Genomic DNA, 13,288 nt, shown 5'->3' with positions numbered 1-13,288 from the left:
TCCCCATGATGACTCCCCACTTACTAGGGGGTGACCTCATCCTTTCATTCAATTGAATGTGTAGGCGTATCTACAGGGGTGTGTGGAATCGGCTTCTAAGCCTAGAGTTAATTGCTCATTTATACCACTAGAGGGCTCTTTCCCCAGATCAATTAAGGACCCAAGAGATTCAAAGCACTATCTCTTACAGTGATGGAACTAGGCTCTCATTTTTCATCTCTGTCTCTTTTCTTATTTTTTTGTTGAGAAAAATTGTTTTGCCCGAGCACCTGGGTCTCTCACTTGGTTGAACGTCTGACTCTTGATTTTGGCTCAGGTCATGATCCCAGGGTTGTGAGATCGAGCCCTGGGTCAGACTCCACGCTCAGCCGAGAGTCCGCCTGAGACTCTCCCCCTCTGCCCCTCCCCCTGCTCTTCTCTCTCTCTCCCTCTGGAATCAATAAATAAATCTTTAAAACAGAGAAAAATTGTTCTTCAATCTTCAATCTTCAAGATAAAACCTGCATTTTGAGTTTTTATATCGTCTCTACTGAAGTGGGAAGTTTTAGTCCCAATTCCAAATCTCTGGGAGAGCAAATGATTCGTCTAGCTTGTGTCACATGCCATGTCTTGGCCCAGCCAGCTGTGGTCATGGAGACAGGGTCGTGTGGCACAAACATGGCCATCAGGACCAGCTGCTGTGAGCTGAGGAAGGGAGGAAGAGAAAGTTCTCCGAGTACGAGGAATTTCTGGGCCATCTTAAAAGACTACTACGAAAAATACGCGATTCACATTTGGAGCCCCTGCATGATGCCCAGGGGCTCAGCAGTAAAACGAGATCATGAAACAGAAGACAACATGGCAGGGTTTGGCTGACTTTGAAGATGCTGGAGCTCTCTGCTGGAACTGGAACAGGGCTAAGCATCAATGATACCAAACCAGCTTCACCTTTTGTCTATGCCCTTATTCCAAGGGATGAAGGTGAAAAGGGAACCTTTCTAAACTTGCCTGAGGGACAGGCACTGCATGGGTGTCAGTGCAGGAGAGGGTGAAAACCAAGCAGTCACAGGCCGAGGAGTGTAGCCCCGCCATGTTGTAATTTCTCTTTGATGTTGTTCACACGGTCGAGTTACTAGTTTTCTACTTTCAGATTCAGCTTATGGAAAAAGCACTGAAAGCGAAATGTGGCTATAAAACACATCTTCCCATTAGTGTTTAAACTCCAGCCTTGCCAACCTTTCAGGAACGGAAGCCCCCTGTTCCCTCTTGCTCACACCCAAGCGCTTGTGAGTTCTGTTCCCGCTGCATACAGAGGTGATGGGACAGAGGATGGTGGAGGCGACGGGAGCGATGGCAGGGATGCCACACCCTAATATTACAAAGAGAACAGCCAAGAGTTGATGAAAGGAGAACCAGAGGCTGGAGCAGGTTATGGACAGTGACAAAGCCAACAAACAGAGGAACTAAAAATATCCTACAACTGTGTTTGGGGTGAAGCAAGTTGAACTAAGACAGAAATGCGTAACTGTGGTTACCTTTGGGGGAGAGGGACAGGCCTGAGACTGGTCCCAGATAGGGCCTTCCATCCTATTTGGTGTTTTCAAATCTTGCGCGTGTATACTTTGATAAATGTTTAAAGTCAATTAAAAAATAAATGAAAACAGTATGCGGCTTGCCACCTGTCCATCTCTCTCAGCCACCTCCTGCTTTATCAGGATAGAAATGCCAGGTGTTTCCGTGACTCATCTGTCTATTCCCTGTGCCTGGAATGCTCTTCCCTGAGATATTCTTTTTGTTAAAAAAAAAAAAAAAAGCAAAAACCACATTTATTTCAAAATAATTTTGCATCTACATAAAAGTTGCTGCTACCAGATGTTCGCTTGGTTCAATCCCTCCCTTCATTCATATCTCAGCTCAAATGTCACTTTCTCACAGAATCCTTTTTTAACTGCTCTATCCAAAATAACACCTTGCTCTTCTCTCCAGCCTGTCCCTCTGTTTTGGCTCTCTCCACAGCACGCACTAATATGTGACATTACCCTGTGGATATCTGTACGCGTATGGACACAGGTGTGTAGGTATGTTTCTGGGTTTATTGTCATCTCCCCGACGAGAGAGAAAAGACTTCCAGGAGGACAGGCGTTTTGTCTTGTTCACATTTAAATTAGAAGACCCTGGAACAGTGCCCGGAATATAGTAGGCACTCAATTAGCATTTGATGAATCAATTAATTGCATAAAGAGAATCGTTACATTTCACACACTGCAACAGGCACTGGAAAGTCAGTAAGAAGCCAGACAGACATGTTCTCAAGCATTTGGAACTCTCAGTCCACTAGAGAGGACGGACATAATTGCACAGCCATAGTGGATGCTGCTGGTACCCCCCAGATGCCCAGATCCCCTTTACTGGGTTGGTGTGTTTCTGCTCCGGCCTTGACCTCTTTAGCCCCCCTGCCTGCTCTCAGCTGCCCATTCTTGGGAGAATTGCTCTCAGCTGATGGGAGCAGCTGAACCCAGGAACTTCTAGGCCCTCCCTCAGGGGCAGCCTGCAGTCAATGAGGGTGCAAAAGGCTGCCCTCTTGTCAGGGAGACAATGCTGTGGTGCATGTGATGCTCCAGAATCTTCCATGGGCCAGGTCAAGGCTAGACTTTACCTAGGACCACACCCTTGTTTGACTTTGTCCCTTTTCCCTGTGGTTCTCGAACTTTTAGTGTGCATCAGAATCGCTTAAAAGACTGGCTGAATAGCAGATCACTGAGTTTCACCCCCAGAGCTTCTAGCATGGTTCTCAAAAATTCTCATTTCTGGTAAGTTCCTGGGTGATGCTAAGGGTGCTGAGAAACCACAAGTGGAGAATCACTGTCTTCCTCATGCTGCTCCCCATACGCCCTTACAGGTTTTCCCTAAAGATCCCTCGTTCTATAAGTCACATTAGTGGAATCCTGCCTCAGGCTCTGCTCCTAGGAAACTCTACCTAAGACAACAAGGAGGGCTGGCAAGTGCTCTGCTAGGGGAAGAGCAGGTTCAGGGACAATTAATGTCGTTGAGGGTCATTGAAGAAGGCTTCATAGAGGAGGCTCCATTTACACTAAACCCTTAAGGATGGGTAGCCAAGTGAAGAGCTGGGGAAATTCTGTTCCAGGCAGTTGGACTAGCGTGTTCAAAAGATGGTGCTGGATGAATGTGAAGGAATGAAAGAAGTTTAGTATGGCATGTGTATAATGTGGGGTTAGTGTGGCTCACTCTTCATGCTTGACCATTATGTACAGAAAAGATGTTTGGCCATGAATACTCTTCCAGAAAATATTTGAAACGTATTCACTTTTTGGAGGAACTATATTGCCAAATAGTTCCAAGCCTGATATGTAGCAACCTGTGAATATTAAACCTCAAAACAAGAAAATCCCGAAAAGATCCTTGAGCCCAGTGGAGAGCTTGTCCTCCCCCATTTCACCTCAGATGAGTCCAGGAAGAGAGATGGACCGAGAAGAATCTCCCAGAGGGCGGATAGAAGGGTGATGGAAAGCAAGAGATAAGGGAGTTCCTCCTTGCTCGCTAGGAAACTTCTCCCATTCTCGGGAAAAAAAATTTTTTGTCATTCCTACTCAATTGGATTTGATCATTCCTACGAACCTTGACGGCTGTGTGTACCCCAGTCTCTGCTTTTAAAAGGAGCTCTTATTCCAGGCCAGGACTGCTTATCTCCAAAATTCTTATTACATGACAAAAATAGATTCAATTTATTTCATCGCTTTTCAAGTTTAGCAGATGAACATAAATCCCAATTTATACAGATGACAAGAAGTGAAATTAGAGAAGTAGGCTATCTAGTCCCAGTTGGCAGAAACCCAACTCCAAGTGTATAAAACAAACAAAAGCAATCAATCAGGGCACGTGACTGCCAAGTAGATAAGCTCATGGATGACTGGATCTGGGATCCTCGTCTTCATCTCAGCCCCATCTCCCTCTAGACTGGGGCCATTCTTAGACTGGCTCGCTTCTCAAGTACCAAGAACTCCTGGCTTCTATCCTCCCAGCTGAGCAACTCCAGAAGAAAGAAGACATTTCTCCATCAACAGTTACAGTAAAGGTCTTGGGGCAGGTTTCCCATTGACCCATTTTTGTTCATAATCACCTGAGTCAATTGTGGTGGCCGGGAAATGGGAGTCACGGATTTTCAGGTCTGGGCTATCTTTCTGTCCCTGGACACACAAGAAGGAAGATCAGCCTCACCTTAATTCCTGTCTCATGAGAGTGGGATAAAGGGCTGATGCTTTAGAGGAAATCAAGGTGCTATTATCAGAAGAAGGTTAAATAGGCAGTGGGATGTTCATGGTGCACTACAGATGAGAAGATGTCAGATCACACACGGGGTCTTTTAGCCATTCTAGATCATTCCACAGATTCTCTCCTAAGATCCACTGGTTTCCCAGGCCCTGCTGTAGCTACTGAGGATGCAGCAGTGAAGAGAAGACTCTCTGCCCCTAAGGAACTTCCATTCTAGGTGAGAGAGACAGCCACTGGACATGGAACCAAACCAACCAAAAATGTAAATTCTGTGAAGGACGGAAAATCGGGTAATCTGACGGGATCTGACCAGTGTTGGTGGTGGAGCAAGGTCAGGGAGGGCGTTCTGAGGAGGTGACGAAGTTGAGTAAAGTCAGGGGTAGAGGAATCAGCCCTAAAAAGACCAAGGGAAACTGTCCCCAGCAAAGCGATTATCGGGTGCAGAGGCCCTGAAGTGTGCAAGAATGTGGTTCGTTGAAGGACAGAAAGGACAGCATGGTGGGAATCTTATGAACAAAAGAAAAAGCATAGCAGGGACGTGGGCTGGGGTCAGATTATGCAGATGGGGGGCCAGGGTGAACTTCCACAGCATAAAGCCGCTGCATGGTTTCAGGCAGGGGAGTAAGGTGATCTGATCTATGCTCTGGAAATGTTACTCTGGCCACTGAGGGGGTAGACTCTACAGGGGCAAGAAGAAAGGTCTGGAGGCAGATTAGGAAGCTATCGCTTTAATTCAGGCTGAAAGTATTGGCATCTCAGCCTAGGGTTTCAAAGGGCTATGACTTTTTCCTGAGGGCAGTGGGGAATTGAGACGTTTTAGCAGGAAATGATGTGATTAGGGTTGCGTGTGTGTGTGTGTGTGTGTGTGTGTGTGTGTGTGTTACATCAGAGCCTTGGCTCTGCTCCATAGAATAGAAATTACAGCAGAGACCAGGAAGATAACAAGAAAATAGCAGAGTCCTTTGGCCCCAAGATTCTCCAGGACATTTGCTCTCCTTCCCACCTTCTAGGTTGAGGGATGTGGAAGGAGGGCACTGTCTTGTCCTTGAGATCTGACTAAGGAAATCAGACTCAGGGTAGAGACCCCCAAATGGGGTCCTGAACACACTTGGCCAGGAAAACTAGGAGAAAGAGGCTTTGCCCTAAACAGGCTTTGCGGACAGAAGCACTCAACACTGTACTTGGTTGGTGCCTCGCAGAAAGAATTGGTGGAGAGTATGGGTTTGGAGTCAGCTGAAACTGGCTTCAAGTCCTCATTGCATCACTTGCTGGGTGACCTTGAGAGAACTACGGAATCCTGTGCCGCTCTTTCCTTGTAAGTAAAATAATAGGACCTATGTCTTTTGGGCCATATGACCTCTTTATTATATAATGAGGATTGCATATGACGATACACATACAGGCTTAACACAGTGCCTGGCATATATGAAGTGCTCAATAAATGTCAGCCTTAGCTATAAATAAAACAAGGATGCCAAAGAAGCCAGCCCTCCTAACGAGATTAGTTTTAATCTACCGCCTTCAGAATAACATGCGGGTGACTATCACATGGTTAATCACTTTCCGTGAGAAAACTGCGCTAGGAAAGCAAAATGACCCAAGAGGCAGCTAGAGGTTCAAATGGTGTCTTTGTTGAGAGGTGAGATAAACACCTCAATAGATAACCAAGAGGCTTAACATCACTTTGGACACTTTCCTAAAATCGGTGGAACAGGACGTGGTTTAGGACTTTTCCTATGGCTTGGAATGTTGGCCAAAGTCCTAAGGCTGAAAACAAGAAGCAGGAAATATTCCCACATCTGGAGCCGAAGAGCTGCCAAGTGACTTCTCCCGGGTCGTGAAGAGATGGCCAGACAGGCCTGTAGCCCTGCCTCTGAAGACTGCCATCTAGACTCTACGGACCGAAGAGTAAGTTTCAGCGAGGTGGGGGAAATAATGGGACCTGGGGGAGAAAGGTGCTTTGGCTCTTTCTGTCCCATCGCCATGGTGGAGGAGGGGATGGCTTTCTTATTCAGTGAAATGTCCCACCGTGAAGGACAAACTAGAATAATCATTTCTTCTGGTAAAACAGTTTTCAAAATGGTTCCAATGGTATGGAGGTTGCCTCTCTCTGCAGCCTTCTGTATTCTTAATGTCTCGAGGAGAACCTGTAAATTGGCAGCTTGCAGGATCATTCCAGTCTGCTGATGTCTGGCTGTGCCCACTTGGTTTTACAATTTGCATTGCAGTGAGTCGAATGTGGGCCCCCATTCCTGCCATCAATTAGCATCTGCCTACTGCAATGAGGCGCCCCCGCCTCAGCTTACCCCAGTCCCCAGCCTTCTCTATGGTCCTCTGCCTGCCCCACTCCTAAGTCATTTGCTTGGTTCTGGTGAGACCCCTGGATTAGAGCAAAACAGAGCCATGGAAGTATGGATGCCACCGACTCCCATCGGTTTGTCCAAATGAAATGATTTCATCCATGAAACCACATGGGTCCACTGCCATTCTTTGGCTAAGTTTTCAGTTTTCCGCACTGTTTTGTATTCACTCAGATCTTTTCATTCTTCTTCTGGAATCAATTCTTTGGCCCTCTACAGTTTCCTATAATATCATCTATCTCATCGAAATTTTCTGATTTCCTAGGCCATATGAAGTTATGCATATTTTCTTGCATTTTTCATTTGTTTTCCTTCATGGTAACTCTGATTTCCCTTATTCTTAATGGTGCCTTGTCTCTCTTCCTCTTGATCAGATTAATTAAAGTCTTCTTCCCACCAAAGATCCATTTTTGAATTTTGTCTCATCCATATTGTATTGGGTGTAAATATTTGAAAGTTTCAAATATATGGATGACAGCCTTCCATAATTGCTGGCACAGATATAGATTCGCCTCTTTTTAAAACATAAGGAAATCCATAGGGTGCCTGGGTAGCTCAGTCCGTTAAGTCGTTGGACTCTTGGTTTTGGCTCAGGTTGTGGTCTCAGGGTCGTGAGATCAAGCCCCACGTGGGCCCTACACTCAGCATGCAGCCTGCTTGGGGCTCTCTCTCCCTCGCCCTCTGGTCCTTCTTTGCCCTCTAAAATAAATAAATAAATCTTTAAAAAATAGGTAAATCCACCTATATATAGTGTGTACATATGTGTGTATACACATGCATACATATGTATTTTATGTATATACCATATACATATACACACACATATATATATATTTTTACATGGGAATCTGGGAGAGAGGAGGACCAGATAGATATTAGACTTCTGTGATCAAGTGATCAAGTTGCCTTCATCCCCAGAAGTTTGTCTAGATTGTTTATTAGTTTCAATTAACTTTTAAATTACTTCATACTCTTTAATCAATCTGGAATTTACATTGATGTATAGTGCAAGATGAAAATTTAATTTTACTTTATTTATTCCTCCCCCCAAGTATTAATCAATTGTCCCACTGTCATTTATTGAATATTTTTTCTCTCTTGCCTTTGTGTGGCCGCTTTTATTATCTAATAAAGTCGGGTACATGAAAGATTGTCTCAGCGCTCTCTGTTCTATTCCATTGATCTATGTTTCAGGACTTACTTGTACTATGCTTTTTTTTCATCTTTGAAACTTTATAGTCCATTTTAGTGTCTGTATTCAGCGTGTCCCCTAATTATTCTTCACTTTCAAGTCGTTCTTGGCTCTTTGGGCCATTTATTTATCTGGTTGAAGATAGAGTTATTTTGACAAAGTAACTCTAAAATCCTTTCCCACCAAAGGAAAACAAATACTACAAATACAAAATTAATTGTATGGGGATATATATTAGGATTACATCAAACCTATGTATTTATTTAGGAAGAACCGACGTTATGAAATAATCCTTCTTTAATTCCATTTGTCTGATCTTGTTTTATGTTCCCTGGATGACCTTTCTTCGGATACATTCAACAAGAGGCTTCTGGTTCTGTTTATCCTCGTTTTGAAAAGGAAGAAATTGAGTGTTACCCGAGGTCATGCAGCTTGGAAGCAGTGGAGGCTGGATTTGAACGCACACCCATCCGATGGGGGAGCCTGCACTCTTCACTACGCTACTTTATTCAAGACTATATCATACTTGGAAAGAATGCTAGTAACTGTTTTCCGGAGAAGTATCAATTTCATCAAGATTTTCCAGTTTGCTAGCATAGAATTGCACATTGTACTCCTCACAGGCCTTCCTGACTTCTTGGTTGGGGTGTCTACCACATTGAACATTTTTCTTCTTTCTTTTTTTTTTAGTTAATGGAAACTATCACGGCTACCCTCTCCCTCCTATGCCCTGGCCCTGGCCCACTCTCTCATCCTGAATTCAGAACCTTGTCATTTGGGCTCTCCCACGTACTGTCTCGTCAACCTCCTGTTGAGTCAGTAGAGAGAACTAGCACTCAGGATAGAGTGCTCTGGTCACGTCGAGCGGTTCAAGTCCTGGATCCCCGGGGTCTGATGTTCAGTTCAGTTCAGGGTTATGTAGTCCAACTGTATGCCGCTCTCTGGCTCCTACCAGTCTCATCACTCGTCCCAGCAAGGGTCACCGTCGGCAATGTTGTTATTTATCGACTTGCTTGCTTGCCTGTTTCCTCATCACCTGCCGGCTGCCGTGGAGTCTGCGCACACGCACCGCATCTGGGCTCTCTGCACAGTGTGTGGCGCATAGTAGGAGCTCGGTGCATACACGCTGGACCTGAGAATCCATGACAACCTGGATCCCAGCTGTGCAACCTCTGGAAACTGAACTCCTTGAGCACGGTTCCAAATCTGAAAAGCTGACAATACCATGGAGGGGTTTGGGAAAAGAAAGAAAGAAAGAAAGAAAGAACAAACAAACGTAGGTAAAGCCCTTAGCTCTCTATGTGGTACGTACAGAGCTCTCGAGAAGCACAAGTCCTCCTCCTCATCATCACTGTCATCATCTTCATCCCAATTATTTAAATTTAAAAGCACTGTCAGAGAAGCAGGTGGAGTGTTGCCCAGACGAGATTTTGTAGGATTGGAATCTATTCAGTTTGGAGTCAAATCATACAAGTCAAGCAGCTCATTTCTGTCTTATTTTATTTTATTTATTTTATTTTTTGCCAGGACCCAAAGATTGACCATTTTTTACAGGAACTGATCCACACTAATGGTTCCTAACATCACCATTTATTATTGTCTCTCACGGTTCTGGGAACTGACCTGGGACCCGCTGTGTGGGACCCTCCCTGGTAAGTTGGTGGCTGGGGCTCCATGCGTCCCACAGGCTTCCCCACACACGTGGCTGGCTGTGGGCTGGGACCTCAGCAGGAGCTCCCAGAGGGAGCACCCACGAGCAGCCTCGGCATGGCCTGGGCGTCCTCACAGCGTGGCAGCTGGGTCCCAAGAGCGGCACGTCCCGGGACACAGAGCCAGGAGGAAGCTCGGTAGCTTTTTCTAACCTCGCCTTGGGAATCACAAGGCATTCCTTCCACCACATTCTAATTGTTAGAAGCAGCCCCCATTCAAACGGAGGGGGAATCAGGCTCTACCTTTTGATGGATGACGCGCCAAAGAATTTGTGGATGTGTTTAAGACCAGCCAACTAGTCCTAGTGAGAGGACACCGATGTACGGATCAGATGACTCTTTTAATAATCAGCAGAAATAAATACAGTTGTCAAGTGCCTCCGAACATTTGTGTCCGTTCTCTCTCCCGGTAGGCATTGCGGTTATCGCGCTGGGGTGCTAGATTTACATCCACCAAGGTTCAGATTCCGGCTCTGCCACCATTAGCCTTGAGAATCCAGGCAGGTTCGTTAGCCTCTCTGGAAAGCGGATGTGATGAAGGGGAAGCAGCACGAGCGTCGGCACCCGGGAGGTTCACTCTGTTTACTGTCACAGACGCTCCAACCAGGCGGGGGCAGGTTCCTTCCAAAAGCGGGGGCAAGCATGAGGGTCACCTTGCCCTCAGCCGGGTCCCTTGGGGACTTGAATTCCTTACTGTTCATGTGGCTCTCAAGTGAGCCCCTCTAAAGGCTGGGTTCCAGGTGCTGGGGTGGGTGGGCATGGCAACAGCCCCGTGGCAGCCGGCGCGTGGCCAGGCTCTCATATTTGCCAGTGTGGGCGCAAACACTCTCTCCCCAGAAAAGCTGCTTGAAGGCATAGACTAGGGGAAGGGAAGGTTAAAAATAAAGAGTGGCCATGTTCGGTCTTGAAATTAAGGAAAGCCTGGACTCAAAGGCCCCTTGATTCCCTTGCTTTGGGAGAGGCAGGCTGTGGAGATGGAGACCATGGACCTTCCTTCCCCTAGAGCCTTAATTCATGGAAACATCTAGAACCAGGCGACTGCCCGTCCTAGCTCACAGCTGGGGTCTCCTCAGAAGCATTCATGTGTCCGTTCCTTTTCAAGGTTTGCGAACTAGCAGCCCTGTCTGCCTTTTGTGTGGCCCTAGAGAGGTTCTGAATGTTAAAGTTGGAACGTTTCTGAATTGGGCAGTGGCTCTCCAGTTATCCCCTACCCTCCCTGTTATCTGTGTCCAGGCAGCTTGTTTACATCAAATATTGTCTTGCCTCAGATCATCAGCCAAGTGTGGTTTTCATCCCACTTCCTTTGGCTTTTCCTTTTCCTGCTCTCTCAACGCCGATAAAACGTACGTGGATGATGCGTGCGTGGCGCTCCCGGAACTGTGCTCAGTACTCATTGGCTATCATCTCGGTTACTATCCTGGAAACCCTGCAAGGGAGATTGTCTCCACTCCGCAGAAAAAGCAACCGAGGAGCAGAGGGGTTAACCAATTTACCCAAGATGACATGGTTTGTGAAAGTGGCAAAACTGGTATTTCAATCTAGAGAGCAGCAGTTAGGCGTTAATTTTTAGTTGCAAGTGACAAGGAAATCCACTTCAAATTGGTTTAATTTAAGAAAAAAAAAATGATGAGATTGATTGGCTGAAATAGGGTATGTCTGGGTCTGGGGGCTCAAACTCCATCTCTGAGTTCCCGTTTCCTCTGTGTGGCGTCATTTTCAGACGAGCCCTATCCTTGCAGTGGTGAGATGGCTTCTAGAATTTCCTAGCCAACAGCCCTCTCCCAACCCTAGTCAATGAAGAACTTTTTTCTGCCCTCCGATAGGCCTTTTTTTTTTTTTTTTTAATGCCCAGGACATGATAACTCAGGTAAGAATCAAATCCCATAATCATCTCAGAACTAATCATGAAGCCAGAGGGATATGATGGGTATAGGTCACAGCCTCATGCTTGAAGCCTTGGGTGGATTGGCCTCTCCTGAACCATAGTGACTGAGAATGAGGGGTGCAGAGTAGCACAACGAATATTGGTATGCCCTTTCCAGAAGGGAAACATGTCCAATACATATGCTAGCAAAGACATTTGTTGCCATTCTCATAGGCTTCAGAGGTATTGAGAATCTTCCATTAGGAGTAAATACGTAGGGGCGCCTGGGTAGCTCAGTGGGTTGGGTGTCCAACCCTTGATTTCGGCTCAGGTCATGATTCCAGGGTTGTGAGATCGAGCCCTGCATTGAGGAGTCTGCTTGAGAATTCTCTCCCTGTGCCCCTCCCCCTGCTCACATACACACTCTCTCTAAAATACATAAATAAATAAATAAAACCTTAAGAAAAAAGAGTGAATACCTAAACACATTAAGGATTAGATGGATCTGTGCCTGTAATCTTAGCAGCCAGCAAGTGACCCCACAATATGAGCTTTTAGGAGACACCTGCTGTTGGTATCTTCTAGAACCCATTCCCCCCCACACCTTTTTGTTTCATTGCACCATCCTTTTCTTCTGGAAAACCACCTGTCTCCCATGTCATCCAAGGGGATTGTCTCTTATCTCCTTAATATTCCAGGGGTAAGCATGTGACCCAGACTTGAAAAATCTGATATTTATCTCCCCGGTGAAGATAATTAAATTAGAGATGGATATTCAAGCCAAGCCAGTAAAACTCAGTCCTAAAACTTCCACGGGACTATTGGAAAAAAATAAATTCTAGGGATGCCTGGGTGGCTCAGTCAGTTAAGTTAAAGTGACTTAAGTCAGTTAAGTAAGTAAGTTAACTTAGTAAGTTGACTGACTTAACCACCACACTAAGCAGAAATCAAGCTGACTCTTGATTTCAGCTCAGGTCATGATCTCAGGGTCATGAGATCGAGCCCCAGGTTGGGCTCCATGCTGGGCATGGAGGTTGCTTGAGATTTTCTGTCTCCCTCTCCCCCAGCCCACCCCACTCTCTCTCTCTTTAAAAAAAAAAAAAAAAAAAGGAAAATATAAATTCTCCTTTCACTAGTATTTTGTATTGCTAAGCAGCTCTAGGGATATGGACTGGAGCTTCTAGGGCCACCAAGAAAATGAAGCTATGGAGAAAATTAGGTGAAGGCAGAGAAGGACAGCTTTCTGATATCCTGAGTCCCTGGATCCATTTGTACCTGAAGCCAGACAACCCAAGGCTTATTTAGTTACCTAAACAAAGAGATTATGCCTCTTTTCTTTCTTTTAATTACTGCAATTCGAGGTGGGTTTTGCCACTTGTAAACCTAAGACATCCAACATACGAGTGAAATACCAAGGCAGGAATTGCCCTCCGGGAGGGAACAAGGCAGAAGGACACTCTTCCCATTTAGTCAGAGGGAAAGGGAGGGTATGAGGTCCCCTTGTTTTAGGACCTGGGGTATCTGAGGGCTAGGCCTGTTGGGGGTCAGAGAGACACCCCTAATGAGGCTCTATCCTAAGCTTTGACCCCTCAGACACTGCCTGGTCATGCAGACTGCTCTTTGGAAATTCCCTGGAAGTTATGCATGGCTAATTAGAAATACCAGTAGTAATACTGTTTCTATTATTCCCACCTGTCTTAGCAGAAGGTGTTCTAGAACAAAGAAGCTCCTGAACATTTTCATGTGGGGCTTAACCACGCAGGTTGTAGGGGCTGATAGACCTGAGTTCAAGCCCTCACTTGACCACTTAACAGCTGTGTGACCTTATTCAAATTACTCGGCACTTCTGCGACTCGGCTCTCTCAGACATAAAATGGGTTTAGTAATAACATCC

The sequence above is a fragment of the Ursus arctos genome, unplaced genomic scaffold (assembly GCF_023065955.2).
Source record: "Ursus arctos isolate Adak ecotype North America unplaced genomic scaffold, UrsArc2.0 scaffold_2, whole genome shotgun sequence".
NCBI lineage: Eukaryota > Metazoa > Chordata > Mammalia > Carnivora > Ursidae > Ursus > Ursus arctos.
This window is presented reverse-complemented; position numbering follows the sequence as displayed.